The sequence below is a fragment of the Neofelis nebulosa genome, chromosome 9, assembly GCF_028018385.1.
Source record: "Neofelis nebulosa isolate mNeoNeb1 chromosome 9, mNeoNeb1.pri, whole genome shotgun sequence".
In the NCBI taxonomy this organism is placed as follows: Eukaryota; Metazoa; Chordata; class Mammalia; order Carnivora; family Felidae; genus Neofelis; species Neofelis nebulosa.
The window spans coordinates 104188571-104204468 of record NC_080790.1 but is presented as its reverse complement, the minus strand read 5'-3'; the positions used below and the strand labels follow the sequence as shown (position 1 = coordinate 104204468).

The 15898-nt window shown below is 39.9% G+C and overlaps 1 long non-coding RNA gene across 2 annotated transcripts in view; it reads right to left on the bottom strand.

Annotated features, from left to right (window-relative positions):
• Positions 1 to 1882: 1882 nt before the first annotated feature.
• LOC131485406 (uncharacterized) overlaps positions 1883 to 15898 on the bottom strand; it is a 155176-nt gene continuing 141160 nt past the window's right edge. Inside the window, exons 3-4 of one of the 2 annotated variants that reach the window (XR_009248821.1) lie at positions 7353 to 7458; positions 1883 to 3266 (exon numbers count right to left, since the gene is read on the bottom strand). This is a non-coding gene — a long non-coding RNA (uncharacterized LOC131485406). Of the gene's footprint in view, positions 3267 to 5135; positions 5647 to 7352; positions 7459 to 15898 lie in introns of those variants that run through there. The other variant, XR_009248822.1, reaches the window with a different exon arrangement.

Here is a 15898-nt window from a genome sequence, read left to right as displayed (position 1 = left end):
GATCTAAGACTACTGTACTGTACACTTAAAATATTTAAGATAGTAAATTATGAATTTTTTTTACCACAACAAGAAAGTTTTAAATACAATGTCATCTCTAGTCTTAGGGAGGAGTGAAACCTCCAGTCATCATTTTGTCACCAACACTCCACTGAAACAGACCGTTCCAATGTTGAAGATCATTGTCTGTTGCTAATTCCAATGGTCACTCAGTAGCTCGCAAAAGAGTTCAATCTCTTTCCTTCTTGAAATACTACCACTGTTTTTACTCATTAGCACCATACTTCTGCTTTCTCTTTTGCTCCCTAAGATGCAAAACGTTCTAGGTGATCTGACCCAGCAAAATAAGAGTGTATTCTTGATTTTTGTTCCTTCCACGACATCCAGTTTGTTCTACCTTCAAAATATATCATGATTCATCCAGTTCTCTCCATCTTCCATGCTACCCTCCTAGTCCAAGCCCCTGTGATCTCTTGGCTCCTAACAAGCCTCTTGGGTTCTACTCTTTGCCTCTACCACCCATTCCTCTCACAGCAATCAGTCAACTTTGACAACACAAATTTCACCCTGCCACTTCGCTCCTAAAACTCTTGCATGACTTCACAATACACTTGGAGTATACTCCAAAGTCCTCAAAATTGCCTGAAGACCCTGCATGACTGACCCCCATCTCTCCTCTTTTCTCTGAATGTCTAAGTGTTTAAAAAACTCTTGTTTCAGTTCCTGAAACTCACCATGCTCATTCTCATCCTAGGGATGTTGAACTGGCTGTTTTTATTGCATCAATATTTGCCTGGTCACTCCTTGTCATTCTGTCCCAGTTCAAATGCCCCCTTTCTGGCACACTCTTCCCTGACCACACATTCACTTTCCATTATATGGCACTATTCTATTTTCTTCCTGGCTCTTGTCACTATATGAAATTACATCAGTTATTTCTTTTCTATTTTATTACCTATTGACCACCTGCATATCCACACTCCAACATATAAACCCAAATGGAACAGGGAACCTATCTGTCATATTCCCTGATATATCCTATGTACTAGAACACTGCTATTGGATGAAAGAAATAAAATGAAGACCGACAGATAAAATAAATGACAGGGTACACCTTCTAGTCACTTATGCCCACCTTGCTTTTTACTGCCACTGGGCCTTTGCATATGCTGTTGCTTCAGAGTGGAATGGTCCTTCCTGACCTTTTTTATCTGGTTACATCTTTATCTGTTCTTTGAATCTCAGTGAGATTCATGTATCACTTCCTCTGGGAAACTTTCCCTGATTCTGTCAAACCCCCTTCATGGAAACCAACTTCTTGATAACATAGCTGCTGGTTATCCTCTGCTTATGTGACTATATTTGATTCACGTCTGTTTCTGCAAAGGAAGATGCTTTCCATTTTGTTTCACATCCTCTTGTCAGCTCAATGCATACAATAAGTGGTCCATAGACACCCACTAAAAAAAATACTTCTAGTAGCTTTTAATATCATGAATATGAATGCTGGTTTTTTTGTTTTTTTTTTATTTTTTATTTTTTCAGACAGGCCTGGTAAATGCCTGCTGTTCTGGCATAATTGTAAATAAAAGGGTTCCAATTTGGTTGATCAATTATATCATCACTTCAGTTATGCGACATTAGAAGTATCATTATAGGGGCGCCTGGATGGCTCAATGGGTTAAGCGTCCAACTTCTGCTCAGGCCATGATCTCACGGTTCATGAGTTTGAGTCCCGCGTTGGGCTCTGTGCTGACAGCTCAGAGCCTGGAGCCTGCTTCAGATTCTGTGTCTCCCTCTCTCTCTGCCCCTCCCCCATTCATGCTCTGTCTCTCCAGCTCTCAAAAATAAATAAACATTAAAAAAAAAGTTTTTAAAAAAGAAGTATCACTATAAATCTAATTAAATCACTTAAAAATGATTGGCTTTTAAAGAGTATTTAGCTACAAATCAAGCTTTTACAAACTGCAGGTTGCCACCTAATAGTGAGCCATGACTACTGATTTTTTTTATGAATTAAAATAGACTAGAATAAAATAAAAATCACTTAAATTATTCACATCGACCCACAGGTAGATAAATAAGCATTATTTGGGAAACTTTTTTTTTTTTAGTATATAGCTCTATTTGTGTATCTATGTGTATAAGTTACAATGCAAAGTAATTACCTACATATAATGGGCTGTGGTGGTGCTGTGCGTTCCCACTCAGACCCCATTGAGCAATGGTGCACCTGTCTTCCAGTTGCTTTGACTGTGGCTGCTAATAGTTTGCAGTGATGCCCTTTGCAGGAGAACTGCCCTCTGGGGAGCCCCCTGGAAATGCCTGGAGGTTTTCCCCTCCCTCCAGGAAATGATGATGACTGACCAATATGTGAGTAGAAAAGATGAGCTCCTGACCTCAAGGGGAGCAGCTACATGGTACATTTTGTGTTTCAGAAATTTCAAGCCAGATGAAGCCAATCTAGAGTTCACTGGAGCCTATATCCATGCCTGACTTTTCCCCTGTCCATCTCGCTCTCTTTGTTCCCATGCAGGTTCCTTCTGAGATCAAGTCCCTCTGCCATACATCACTTGCACAAAATCCCTAGCTCAGGTTTTGTTTCTAAGGACCCAAGTTAAGACAGCTGTCATGTGAAAAATGTGAAAAACACTAATATAAGTTATTATTTTAAAATGACAATAATTTGTGTTCACAAACAGTTTATCTTTCTGCACAGTCTCTAGGAAAGGTGCAAAATGTGACACAGAAATCCTGAACAAGTGAAATGCTGAATTGTGTTTTGAACCAAGACTCAGGAAAACAGGTGTGCCAGCCATCTGCTGGTGTGTTGGGGATGCTCTACCCAAAAATGTGTCAGTCCAGACATCAATTCACATAAGACTCAAGACCTACGATGCGTTGAGGGAAGTGGGGTAGAAGCAGCCTCGTTTCCTTCTGTAAACCAAGGCAGGTAAATGTAGTTGTATGCCAAGGCTGCTTTAGAAAATGTCACCTCAGAGCCAGCTGTGCTTTTTCATTGACGAGTCCTCTCACTTCATCCCCAGACAGGAGACACTGCACGCAGTCAGCACAGATATCCGAGCTTCCAAAGTCATCGGGGCCATCCATCAGCTGCCATCCAGTACTTCCTGGGCTCCTGCAGGTGCCTGGCTCTATTGCCCCACACTGCTCATTTTTTGACAAATGCCAAGGCTTCTGCAAGGATGCATCTCTCCTGTGGTTCCTGGAACAGTGTCCAGACTAGAGAAAATATACCACAGGCTCTGAACAAGAAGAACAAATGGAAGATTGCTGTACTAGTCAAATACAGACCGTAGGAAACATAAGCCAGAGAAACAAACACATCTTAGCTAAACAATCGGGATTTTTTTTCACTGGGAGAGTTATTTATTTATGGAGAACTCACCTTCCGGAGGCATTTTGGACTGATTTTCAACAATATCACCAGACAGAAATCCACCTGGATTTACTGAAGGTTTTGTAGACAAAAGAGAAAGGGAAGAACATGGGAATGGAAGAGACTGTGGCCCAACCCGAAACGGAATTCCCAGAAACTCAAAAAGCAGCCCCCGAGGAACCAATCCGTAATTAACCTGATACCTGGTAGAGAAGAAGCACTTCTCATTCTCCTGCAGTATCCTTTGCAAATTAGAAGCCAGTTTCCAGGATTTGGTAAATAAATTCTGGCTCATCTGAAATATAATGCAGCCATTTATGAAAAAGGAGACAGATTACATGTTTTGATGCAGAATGTTCTCCAAGATAAAATGTTTAATGAGAAGAGGAAGATGCAAAACAATGTGCACAATATTTGTGGTAAAACAATGAAGAGTCACCTTAGGTACATGCTGGTTTATAAATGCGTATATGTATGTGTTGGTGTAATATAATATAATTCAATATTATATATGTAATATAATATATAGGAACATACACACAAGAATACTTGGAAGGACATCAGGCATGGGATAGAAGAGGGGAACTATTTCCACCGTTTACCCTTTTCTCCTAGAATTTTTTTCCAGGTATATCTACAACCTACTTAAAAAGATTTTAATTTTTTGGGCGCGTGGGTGGCTCAGTCTGTTGAGTGTCCATCTTTGGCTCAGGTCACAATCTCACGGTTTGTGAGTTCGAGCCCCGCGTCGGGCTCCGTGCTGACAGCTCAGAGCCTGGAGCCTGCTTCGGATTCTGTGTCTCCCTCTGTCTCTGCCCCTCCCCCACTCGTGCTCTGTCTCTCTCTCAAAAACAAATACACATTAATTTTTTTTTTAATTTCTCTTCTTAATGTTAATTTGTTTTTGAGAGAGAGATAGAGACAGAGCACGAGTGGGGGAGGGGCAGAGAGAGAGGGAGACACAGAATCCGAAGCAGGCTCCAGGCTCCCAGCTGTCAGCACAGAGACTGACATGGGGCTAAGTGTGAGATCATGACCTGAGCGAAGTCAGATGCTTAACCAACCAAGTTACCCTGGCTTAAGCCCCAACTTAAAAAGATTTTAAAAGACTAATCCACAAACCAAAACAGGGATTAACATGCTAAACAATACAGTTTTTGTTACGGAAGATGGGTAGTCAAGTACTGCTATTCATATTATTCCTTGGAATTCCCACAGATGCTTGAAAATATTGTGATGATTGTAGCTTCCTGGGCTACCATGTCGTGCTCTTAAAAAGCCGTCATTGCTGCGTCCTAACACAGTGGTCCTAAAGAGGCATCTGTGTTTACTGATTTCAGATTTGAATGCTTAGGGGAAATGTACATAAGCGCAAGCGGGAGATCCCAGATTTCCCCACTCCCAAAATAGTTCCCAAGGCTGCCTTTCAGAGACTGCCTGGAACAATGGGTCAAAGTCACCGCTGACTCACATAAGCAAAAGACTAAGTACCTTTGAATAAATAGGGTATTTATCTTCTTGGAAGTGGGAAGGATCCCAAGGTAGATAAAGGCTTCAGAGTCCAAACTAATTTTTTAGGCACCTGTATGAGGGAGCTGCATCCTTAATCTTTTCGAAAAATATTAGGAATGAAAACCTGAATCTCTAAAATGTTTACTTGAGAGAAAAGTGTAGCATCCGCCTAGTGATTCTCAAGGATGTAGCTGCTAAGAGCTAAAAATATCTTCCGGGGGAGGGCTGTGCAGATGGGGCTTGAGAGCAGGGGAGGGGGGCACGGAGAACCCAGAAGAGCAGCCATCTGAGCAGATTTCACACGATTAATAGGGAGATTGTTAGCTGGTGGACTTTAAAAATAGAACCTCATTTCTGGGGGGTGGGTGCCCGCTCCAAAGCCCTAGAAGGAGCCTGCTGAGAGGGATGATTAACATGAAAGATTGTGGAGCTTTAAGGAAATGTTGGCATAAAGAAATGGCAGCGATTACTGATGCTCCAGCCACCTTCTAAAAGGTTTCTGCAAATTGCTTTCCTTGGATGAAATACCAAATATCTGTTCCCAAATGTTATGAAGCAAAATAAATCACATTCCATTGACACATCCAATATGTCGTATCAGAGACCCCGAATCCAAACAAAGCAAGGCTGCCATTACCTTGGCACGATTACATTTCTTTCTCCTGCTTTTGTATTAAAGGCTGCAAGATGAAAACTTGTTCTTTGTAAACAAAAAAATTATCTCTGCCTCCTCCCTGCAGGAAATGAGAAATCAAATCAGCCACTGACAAGTTTTTAGAGTCCCAAAGTAACTCAGAAATCATTTACTCTGAGTCCAGGCCCTTATAAATGAAGAATGTGAAGCCTAGAAAGGGTGAAGGACTTTTGCAAAATCACACTGATAAAGATCCACACAGGCAGAACTGGAATCTGGATCTCTCAGCTCTTAGCTTATCAATAAATGTCCTTTCTGCTAAATAGGGTGTATGAAAGTGTTCAAGGTGGTATTCCTTGGTTAGACCTTGCGTTTCCACTAGAATCAAAGTTTTAAGATAAAGGTGAGTTCTTAAACAACAGCCAGTGCATTAAGAAGGGTTTTTTTTTTTATTAAAAATAGAGCTACCCTATGACCCAGCAATTGCACTACTAGGTATTTATACAAAGGATACAAAAATGCTGATTTGAGGGGGCACATGCACCCCAATGTTTACAGCAGCGCTATCAACAATAGCCAAAGCATGGAAAGGTCCCAAATGTCCATCGACTGATGAATAGATATCTCTATCTATCTATCTATCTATCTATCTATCTATCTATCTACCTAAGCATATATAGTATATACATACAATGCAATATTACTCGGCAATCAAAAAGAATGAAATCTTGCCATTTGTAACAATGTGGATGGGACTAAAGTGTATTGTACTAAGCGAAATAAGTCAGTCAGAAAAACTCAAATATCAAATGATTTCACTCATATGTGGAATTTAAGATATAAAACAGATGAACATAGGGGAAGAGAAGCAAAAATAAGATAAAAACAGAGAGGGAGACAAACCATAAGAGACTTTTACATATAGAGAAGAAACTGAGGGTTGTTGGTGGGGTGGTGGGGGGGGGATGGGCTAAATGGGGGATGGGCATTAAGGAGAGCACTTGTTGGGATGAGCACTGGGTGTTATATGTAAGTGATGAATCACTAAATTCTATTCCTGAAGTCATTATTATACTATATATTAACTAACTTGGGTTTAAATTTTTTTAAAAAAGAAAAGAACAAAAAAAGGCATTTTTTGAGGTATGCAAAGAAAGAAATATGGTTTGATTTATTGATATACAAAATAATTCAGTGTTGAAGTTACGTGCACTATGGGAATATTTCTTGCATTTCACAAATGTAAATACCAAGGCAGTGTGCAACCAACAATGTTTATCCAGGTGTAGAAGATGCTGTTGGATGACCTTCACCATCAGGTCCCCCCACATCCTAGCTCCTGTGAGTACTGGCTGCTAGGAAGTCATGGTTGTCCCCTTCTCCACAGAATTTGCCTGCTCCCCCAGAAATGCTTGAGAGAATTACCAATGACTGATTGATATGGGGGTACCAAAGGCCAGCCCCCTTGCCTCAACATTGTGATTTTATTCACACTCCAGAGCTCCCTGTGAGATAAGGCTGAGACCAGACTCCAGCTGTGACCACATTGTTGTTCAGAAATTTCCCCTGCCCCGTCACATCCTGCTTTCCTCATCTCCCCACAGGATGTCCTGGGGGCCTGTCTTCAATAAATCAGGTGCTTCCAGGGAACCTGATCTGAAACACCAGGCTGAAATAATAATGGCAGAAAGCAACTGATAATATTGTATGTCCTCTTCATCCATTTACAGTTTGGTCTCCATGATAATGTATACTTGAGACAGAGAGTTCTGCATGTTTCTGCTGTAAGCAGGTACCTGTGCTCACCTTGTCTGGTAATATGGTACATTTCCCAGGTTTTCTGCTTAGTCATATGATTTTTGACTTGTCCATCCAATTAAGCTGCACCTTTTCTGTCATCTTTACATTTTTTCTGAAAACAAACAAAAAAACAGATTTAAGGGTGGTAATAATCGGATGAGCAAAGAAACAGACCTGAAGGTACAAATGTGAATTCTAAGTCCCTAACCCCTGTGATAGGAACCTGGGAGATTCTCTTGACTTCTGTCTTCTTCAAAGTTTCCTCATGCGCAGTAAGGAGCACGATACCAGGTTCTGAGACCATGATCCTCGCAATAGATTGAGGGCCCTCAGCAGTTAAACAGAGGAATGAAAAGCTCATGGATTGTCTCCGTTGAGATTCTTTGGCTGTCAGCAATAAAAAATAACTCTGCTCTGTTTAAGCAAAAGGGTTATTTACTGATAAGGTATGGGGAGTTCAAAGGCTTGGAATGACAGATGCAGAGAGAGAACAGAGTACAGAATGCTGCATGGTTGGGTTTGGATGCTGCTGCAGAATGGTTCTTCCATCTGCTATCAAGATTCAGGGTTCTGGGAGGGAGGCTGGCTGGCCAAGCTGAGGTTATAGTCCCACTGCTTGACTGTACTGGGTCAACAAGAGTAAAGATCTAAGGAAGGGGTTGCCTGATTTTGGCTGAATATTAAAATTACTGTGGGGAGCTTTATAAAAACCTGATACTCAGGCCATGCCACAGACCAATTAAATCAGAATACCTGGAGGTGGGACCAAAACATTTGATATTTTACCCTCCCCGCCCCCACCCCAAGAGATGTCATTGTATAGCTAAGCTAAATAAAAAGCTTTCAAAGAACACTCCAAGTTCTTTGTAAGAGAACATGATACAATTCTTACCATCATGGCATGACTGTACCAACTTGAAAAGGAGGCAACTTCTGAGAAGATAATTGGGTGACACTAACAAGAGGGGTTATGCATACTGAATGGCCAAAAAACCAATCAGTCAATTAATGAACAAAGCTCCATTGCACATGCAATCTAGTCAAATGTTGTTCCAACACTTAGAGTAAACTCTGGCACACAATAAGTGCTCAATAAATAGTAGCTGAAGAAATGAACAAATAACAAGAGTTTCTCAAAATGGCATGTATAACATAATCTCACAAAGAAAATTACTGATTTTTCTTATTTAATCCAAGAAAACCTTTAACACAGATTAAAAAGAATAAACATTTATCAGGAGAGAATGATACAAAGATATGGAAAAAACTGACTGATGGATCTATGATAAATTATTATGAATTGCATGCAATCTTATTAGGTTGTACACCCCTACCAGACATTAATCATCACCACTGATGAATAGATTCTGCTAATGACAATGTATTAAACTCTTTTTGTTTACATTTTCAATACAACCATCTGCTTTGATTAAATAGAAGCCATTTGTTTCATGGCTCTAAGGCCTTGGTACTCAGAGTGCTTGGAGGACTGTCAGTGTCTCTCCTACAAGTATGTTAGAAATGCAGAATTTGAAGCCCTATCCCTAACCTACTGAAACAGTATCACATTTTAGTAAGATCCAGAGGAAAATCATATGCACACTGAAGTTAAAAAGCCACTGGCCTAGCTCACACAGCCTCATTTGCCCCAAATGGCTAACGATATCTATCATTCAAACCAAGTGGGAAGAAGCTTGGGAACCTGGCATTCCTAGCATGGTGGCCTTGGGTCACTGCTCCCAGTTCCAATCCCTTTGCCTCTCCCAAGCCAAAGAGCAAATGAATGCAGTACGACTCTGGCTTTGGTTGAGGTCCTGAACACAGATAAAGGTGTGGGCCTTTTGACCTCATAAGCTGAACAAGTAGATAGAGAATCGCATCATAGCCTAGTCAAGGACCTAAAACACAGGATTCTGGGGGAAAACTCGGCATACAAAGACCTGTGCCCCTTAAGGGAATGTTGATGTCAACTCAGTGTGAATGTGCTGAGTTCCCAAAAGGTCAAGTGGGAGATGAACAAGAATTTGGATATTTCCTTCCTTCAGGTGAGAGACTATAGTGGGATGGGAGATGTGGGAGGTATCGACCTGCCTACTTCTACACTGCAGCCCATAGAGGTACAGACCCTCTTGCATCCCAACACCTATAAATGTAAAATGCTCATTAAGATTCAAGCTGAATAAAGAAAACATATCTACAGGTATATCATGAAAAAAATATTTCCTGATCTCTAAGGAAAAAGAACATGTAACACTCTTAAAGGCAGAAAAAATCCCCTATAAAAGAATGTCTTATCACCAACATTAGATAAAAGAAGATGTTGAATCAACTTATATCCAGCTTAAATATCATTGATCTCTCAGGGTGAACAAAAGCTATTTTAGGAGAGGAAAGAATTGGCAAGAATATCCCTTTGAACCCATCTGAGAAAAGCACTGAGAAAACTGTATTCCAACAACAAATGAGAAAATTCATAAGCTTATAAAGATTATAAGATTATAAAAAAAGAGTAAGCAATATATATATATATATTGCATATATATAACATGCATGTTACATATACATACGTGTGCACTAGGTATATCAGTCACTGCATAAAATGTGAAATAATTAGATTCTACCATGAAAAGACAGAGGCAACAAAACAAAACACAGCCAGATGTTACATTAGAGAACACTTCAAAAAATAATTTTAACATAACATAAAGATAACTGGAATTAGCTAAGATACCAGGAAAATGGAAACAAAATGGAAGTAAAAATGGCAATATCAATATTAACTAAGTATAATTTAAGGGTAAAAGAACGAAATAGGATCAAAAGAGACAACATATAATGATAAATGGTACAACTGGAGAAGCAGCAGTCATAACTGGGATGAGCCAACACCACAGTAGCTCAATATTTAGATTTATTTTAAAAGCAAGTACTTGCTAGAAATATAATTATGGTGGAAACATCAATACACTTCTCTCAGAACTGAAAGATCTACTTCAAAAAATAAGGGATACAAATTAAATATACAACTAATACACAAGTTGATATGTAACCTTATCTTTGAACATACATTTTCAAATACTCACGGAACACTTTTTAAAATTTATTTTTAATTTTAGTTTTAGAGACAGAGAAGAGTGTGCAAGCAGGAGAGAGGGGCAGAGGGAGAGAGAGAATCTTAAGCAGGCTCCACACTCAATGCAGAGCCCAATGTAGGGCTCGATCCCATGACCCTGGGATCGTGACCTGAGATGAAACCAAGAGTCAGATGCTTAACCAACTGAGCCACCCAAGTGCCCCACTCATGGAATATTTTTAAAGACTGTCCATATATGTGGTCACTTACAAAAAGAAAAAAGAAAAAACAACAACACCAACAACAGAAACTTGTAAATGGAGAGAGCTTTTATAAACTATATTCTCTGATCAGAAGCTAGTAAAATTAGAAATAAATAGTAAAATGTTAACCAAAAATATCTTAATAACTTGACAATGAAGCAGCATGCTTCTGTGTAATCTTTGATCAAAAAGGAAATTAAAAAGGAAATTAAATCCTGCCTAGAAGGCAATAAAAAAGAATTCTCCATAACAAAGCCTATAGAACATATTAAAGCTATATTCAGAGGAAAATTTATAGCCTTAATTGCCTTCATTATTTTAACAAAATCTGGCAAATAAATTTTCATCTAAAAACTTAAATGTGAAAAGCCGAATTAAACAACAGTTAAGAAAAGGAAATTTAATGTTTATTTATTTATTTATATTTTGAGGGGGTGGATAGAGAGATAAGAGTGTGAGCAGGGGAGGAGCAGAGAGAGAGGGAGGCACAGAATCAGAAGCAGGCTCCAGGCTCTGAGCTGTCAGCACAGAGCCTGTTGTGGGGCTCAAATTCACAAACCTCCAGATCATGGCCTGGGGCAAAGTTGGACACTTAACCGACTAAGCCATGCAGGTGCCTCAAGAAAAGGAAATTTAAAAGTATTTTTTAAATGGAGAAAAATAGAAGGAGAAATGATTTCAAAAGCTCATTCTTTAAAACTATCAATAGAATAGATAAAATATGTTATGATTCTGATAAAGGAAAAGGGCAGAAGCCAAAAAATGTCATGAAGCCTGGGAATGAGACATAGCTACAACACAAAGAGATTAACATCATCATGAAAAAATACCATGTGCAACTCTATGGCTACAAATGAAAATGAATAATAGCAAAATATCCTTAACCCACCAACTTTTCATAATTTCTACCTTATTTCACCATCTTTCTCCTTTTTATATATTGGATTTTGATAAACAACCTTCTCTTCATGCCCAGCCCTCTACCCGTATTTTCCTTCCATCAGGAGTCATTTTAGTTCTACTGGTCGAGTGTAGGTCTGGAAGGAGACTATTCCAGCACTAATTCAATAAGGGTAGATTGTGTACTTTCATGTCTTTACCTTACTTCCAAGTTCTTGGAGAATCTCTCACATGTACCCCATTAGCCCAAACATTGCATCTCTCTCCTTTTACTATTTCAAAGTATTTTCACATTCATTATAGTAGCAATTTTAAAAATTTAATATTGTGAAGCAAATGTTACTGCTCCAGGCAATCGTTGTATGGGAAAAATAAAACAAAATGTTTTGATAAGGTGAGAAGATGTTTTTCACTAGTTTTTAATTATCAAAGTTATTTCTCACATACATATGTGCGCATTTACGTGCATACATAATATAGCTAGTTATATTATCTCACTGGGAAGATAGACCAACCATAATTCTCAGGCTTAAGAAACATACAATAAAGTAAAAATGCTTAGAACTCAGTAAGATTCTAGAAACTGCACAACAGTTTAAATAACTGGTAGGGACATACCTGAGGGTGAGACATTAGCACTGAAGTGCCCTTTTTCCCCAAACCCAGACACTCTCAATCACATACCTTTCAGTTCACTCTCAGAAAGTTAAAAATAGTCTCATTTTCCAGATAGAAAAGAAAATCCAATATAATCAATATTATATGTTCACTCTCTGTATCAGTAAGAATTTGCTGTGTAACAAACCAACCCTCAAATTAGTGGCTCATAACAACAGCTAACTATTTAGCTTATTATTCTGTGGAACAGCAATTTGGGGTGGATCTGGCTTGGTTAGGTAGTTCTGTTACTCTCCCTAGGTTCCCTCATATATCTGTAGTAAGCTGATGGTCAGCTCTGCTCTCTGCCTAGGGATTTGGTGGAAGCAACTAGGCTGACTCAGCTCTGGTCAATGTGGTTTTTAATCTTCCAGCAGCCTAGCTCATTCTTACTCATGTGGCTCACAGGGCAAGTTTCCATGAGAGAGTCAAAGCATTTAAAGCCCCTGAGACATAAGCTTGGAAGTGGTGTAATGGCATTCTTGCTAGATTCTACTGGCTGAAGGAAGCAAGGAGGCTTGTCCAGAAGCAAGGGATGGGGAAATAGACTGTATTCTCAGCAGGAGACACTGTATAAGGCACACTGCAAGGATACAAAAACAAGGAGGGGAAGGATCACTGCCACTATGTACCCCATTACCTAAGTCTTGCTTCCTTCCTGTGGATACATGGCTGGCCTATAGGAGACACTCGCCTGTGTCCTGGGCTGCCTGCCCAGGCTTAGCCCAGTTCCATTCAATAGCTCTCACTTTTGCTTCTCCAGCTAAGAGTCACATCAATCCCTATGCCTCCCCACCTTTAAATTCTATGGGCCTCGGTCAGGTTCCTCAGGCTTTTCACTTAACTTCATCTCTACCTCCCCCTGGCAGTGCAGGGAGTGCTCTCCAAGCAATTCACTCCATATAAATCCTCACTCTCAGCATTTCTCAGTCTCTCTACATCTCCTTGTGACCATTTATGAATAATGTGATAAGGGCTGAAAAATTAGTTTCATGTTTTTCTCAGTTTAGGTTCCCACAGAAGCAGTGGGCAGTGTGAGTGAAAGATGTGTCTACACAGATTGGGAAAAAAGGAAGAGAGACAGTGAGGAGAACAGAGTGTGTTTCTTAATCCAGTTACCACTATGGGCAAAAAATCTGAGACTCAGTGTACAACACAGACCTCAGAGTTACCCCACCTGGGGGTGAGGGAGCTGGGGTATATACGCACCATCACACAATCACTCTATCGTTGATTGAAGCAGCTCTAGGTGAGCAGTGGCTAATTCCCTGGCACTTCCAACCTATGCATACGTGCAAGTAGAGTAGGGATGAGCAGCTTGATGAAACCATCAGGCAAGGAAGGCAGGCCCTGGTGCTCTGGCCTTTTACGAAGAAGTGGTAAGAGTGAGGAATGTAGTGACAGTTCCTGGCTCTCATACTTGTCCTATGTAGATGGTGTGCCAATACCATCAGGCTCCAAAACAATAGGAAACATTGAGTTTAACATTTTGTTACAGATGCAATACTCAAAATGTCATTCTCTTAGTCTAGTGCACTCTCAAAAATATGGTTTTTTTCTTCTAGCCAATATCTTATTATTTTTACTGGTTATACATATTTAAATTCCTACTTTTCTGAAAGCCTTTAATCCTAAGATTAAGATTCACCATCTCCTCGCTTTTCCTCTACCTGTATTCTGTATTGTCATCAGTTCTCTCCTGCCAATATCTTCTCTGATACATGTCCTGCATCTCCTAGAGGGTCCAGCCCACAGTAAAGGCTCAACAAGTATTTCTGGAATAAATGAATTAATAAGTTGGATTCATTATTCTTTGCAATAAGGCACCTAGGGTATTTTCCATGACAATACCAGAAACAAAATATTTTTGTAGTTCCTCTTCTAGGCTCCCTTGAGAGATACAGACTCTCATTACCTGAAAGTTTGTACTAGTTTTTGCCACTGGTTTATCATGGAAGAAATTCAACCTGACACCTCTCATTTGTCATAGTCATTCTATTTCCTGCAACTTAAAAAAATTTTTTTTTCTGAATGTCTATGCCTATCACTTCCCATTTTGTAAGCACAGCTTACCATGAATTTTATGCATTATGCTAGCAACAAAGAACTGCATTTGTCTCCCTCGCCCTCCCCCTTCCTTCTTCCTCTTTCCTTCTCTCTCTTTCCTTCTTTATTTTTCTCTCTTTCTCCCCCACCCCCAGCCCAACTATGCATACAAACATAGCAGTTAAATAATGCTGTTTCATGTTCTCTCTGCCAAGAATTTCATTCTTCTCCCATCATTGCTTCTATAGCTCAACTGTTTTTAGTAAACTTTCTATTGAGGTGAAACACCCAAACAGAAAAGTGCATAAATGCTAATACACAGCTCAGTGAATTTCCATAGATGAACATACACGTGCAATCAGAGTGCTCCCTCCTCATCCCTAGGGAGGCCAGCAGTGGAGCCTCCTTCTGTTGAGGGTGGTTCACTCTTCCAGCAGGACCCATGGAAGCCCCACCAAAGCTCTTTCTCCCCACAGTCCACATCCAGGCTGGGGATCACCAGCAGCCTCTGCCTGTGGATGGCAGGTAAGAGATAAACTTCTACTCTCCTTACCCTTGCAACCATAGTGCTATTTCTGTTTTCAGTTTTTGAGTACTACTTGCTTGCTTTCTGCCTCCTTCTGTTGTTTGATCTCCTATTGTGTGAGTTACCCTGTTCTCTTTAATTTCTTTGGGTGTCTAGATGTGTAGTGATTTATTGGAAGGGGCCTTCTGTTTCAGAGTGAGTTTCCATGAGCATTATTCACCTGTCTTTGCAAATGACATTCATTTCACCCTGTTGAAAAGTAAGTGCTATGACTTCTCTGTCTGCTTCACTATGCCCCCAGTGCCTAGAACAGAACTTGACACATTGCCTGTGCCCAAGTGCTCACTCAGTTGTTAACATGAGATGAATCTCTGCCTGCTTTCCATGTGGAAACTGACTTATGCCTAATTTTTGAATGGGGGCAATTCTCTTCCAACATCTAATTTACTTAAAAACATCCAGATAGTTTTATAGGGTAGGAGTGTGCAATGAATGATTAGGTAAATACATAGCAAATTGGGCCAGCCAGTAGAGTAAAAGTCAGCATGCTGTTTTAGAATAGTTTCCTACTAATTTCCTAGTTTCTGCCCTAGAAAGCTTCTATGAGCATTAAATACCTACCCACTCCCCTCGCCACCTACATACACAAGTACCCACATACCCAGTTAGCATCATGCTGTGTAGTCAACACTGATGCATAGCTGTGATGCTGTTGGCCACTTCCTCTCAAGAATCCACAGTACCTTAGCTAGTTCTCTAGAGTAAGAATGCAGCTCAGAGCAAAGAACAATATTTTTTAAAGAACAATATTAAGATAGCATCATGTTCAAACTATCTTTCCCTTAGCCTCTGCACCCACTGCTGCATCAAGTCAAGTAGCACATTTCAGGAATCTGCCCTTTTCTCGCCTTCTGACTTCCACCATGTTCCACTTCATTATCATCCCCACAGAATCCTTCAATTTATTTTCAGAGACTTCTGCATCCTGCTTGAAATCTGAGTGCTTCTGTATTTGTGACATCTTCCCTTTAATTTGTCCAAATGTACCCATATTTAGCCAATACTCTTTATTGTCTTTTGCCATGGG